The sequence below is a fragment of the Kryptolebias marmoratus genome, linkage group LG7, assembly GCF_001649575.2.
Source record: "Kryptolebias marmoratus isolate JLee-2015 linkage group LG7, ASM164957v2, whole genome shotgun sequence".
Lineage (NCBI taxonomy): Eukaryota > Metazoa > Chordata > Actinopteri > Cyprinodontiformes > Rivulidae > Kryptolebias > Kryptolebias marmoratus.
This window is the reverse complement of record NC_051436.1, coordinates 16,264,301-16,265,957: the sequence shown is the minus strand read 5'-3', so window position 1 is coordinate 16,265,957 and position 1,657 is coordinate 16,264,301. Positions and strand designations below refer to the sequence as shown.

At 43.9% G+C, this 1,657-nt stretch overlaps 2 protein-coding genes across 4 annotated transcripts in view; one reads left to right on the top strand and one right to left on the bottom strand.

The window, feature by feature from the left end:
- The window catches only part of focad (focadhesin), a 57,503-nt gene that overhangs the window by 53,883 nt on the left and 1,963 nt on the right, over positions 1–1,657 (bottom strand). The window lies entirely within an intron of this gene.
- mllt3 (MLLT3 super elongation complex subunit) overlaps positions 969–1,657 on the top strand; it is a 66,069-nt gene continuing 65,380 nt past the window's right edge. The window contains exon 1 of the mRNA XM_025008252.2: positions 969–1,075. The gene's annotated coding sequence lies outside the window, so the exon portion shown is untranslated. The remainder of the gene's footprint in view (positions 1,076–1,657) is intronic.

Here is a 1,657-nt window from a genome sequence, read left to right as displayed (position 1 = left end):
CTTCCTTCATCAGAATATCCTACCTGTTAAATATAGGCAGGTAGCACAGATAGATCTATGCATTAAAAGCAGCAAGTGTCTGAAAAACATGACAACTTGCATACAAAAACTTACAAAAGCACAAAAAATACTTCAAAAACACTCCACAGAAAAAAAATTCACTTGTCTGAATTTTTTATGTACATATATGCATCTTTTAATGGTTTAAAATAAAATAAGAAAAATCTAGTTATTTCCATGCAGTGTCCAGAAAGAGGTGTTGTTTAGCTTGTAGGGCAGCACAACTGCTTCCACCCACCTCCATCATCATCATCATATGAAATAACTTTTTGTCACAACAAAAAATAGTGGCTGGTAAAATATTTGAGTGGCCGGTAAAACATTTTTAATTTCCACATCTGGCCATGGTATGCCTGGTGCTTGGTCTATGGTTAGTCGTACACAAGTTAAAAGTGAGCTAGAGAAGGTTTACAAGACAGTACAAAAAAAACTTGATAAAGGCAACTCGGTGTGGCTGTAGAAAATGGCAGTTTTGAAGCGGCCGCTGCCATGACTCATCCAGCGTCATGGCTCTGCTGGCGTGAAATCATCGGCTCGGCACAGCCCGCCTGGAACCTCGACCGGGTGGCTCCTAAGAACAGAGCTAGAAGCAGTTCACCCATTGGAAAGACTGGGTCGACCTGAGTATCGCTGAATGAAGCTCATAGGAAAAGGGCTTTAGTCTTTGGTTTCTGCTGTTAAAAAGAAAAGGGCCAAGGAAAGAGCCCCCCCCATAAAGACCATGATTCCTGTAAAGGTTTGCTGTGGTTGAAGCACAGCTTTTTGTAATTCTCTTACAACTTTCTTTGTTTACACAAAATCAGAGCGCTGATACATTAGTTTAATGAATACTAAAAAAGGTGAGTTTACTACAGCCTATCCTCTGCCACCCCTCCTCACGCAGACAGACCCCCCCCCTCCCACTCCTGCTGTTATCTAACTGATAAGCGAGCCAGCCTTGCTGTGCTGTCCACCAGCCTGCTGCTGCTCCACGCTCCACACTGGCTCCCATTCAACTGAATGACCATTTAAACAGGTAAGGCGGCAGCAGCTGCTAGCATGTAACTGTACTTCAGATTGCCTTTAAACTGCATCAGCGCCTGTTACCGAACCATGTGGTCGCCATTGTTTTTTTCCCCCACTGTTTTAGTCGACCTGTTAACCAGTTAAAGAGTTCATTTCCAACGACACAAAGGAAACTATTTACTCTGTAAGAACTTTGTTAATTAACAGATTTTTAAACACTGCCCTTGGTTTGTTAACCTTGTAAAGATTTATAAGCCAAAACGGTTCCAGCGGCTTCTACAGCATATTCACTTTACAGTCAAACAATATAGGCTGGCCCGTACTGCAAGGTCTGCATTAGCAATACAAGTGGGGACAATGCACGAGCACTGTTGAGCCAACAAGTGCTTTAGAAAGGCCACCACTTCACACACTGGGCAGACACGTGGGATTTATTTCCACCGACAATCAGAAAACACACACACATTAAGAGCCGCAGCATTGTTCAGCCAGAAGATTTGTCTTCGGTCGCTGCAAAATGAGCTGACTGAACAAACATAAAACCTGTTACTTTGTTCAGCGGGGGGGGGGGGGGGGGGGGGGGGTGGCGGGG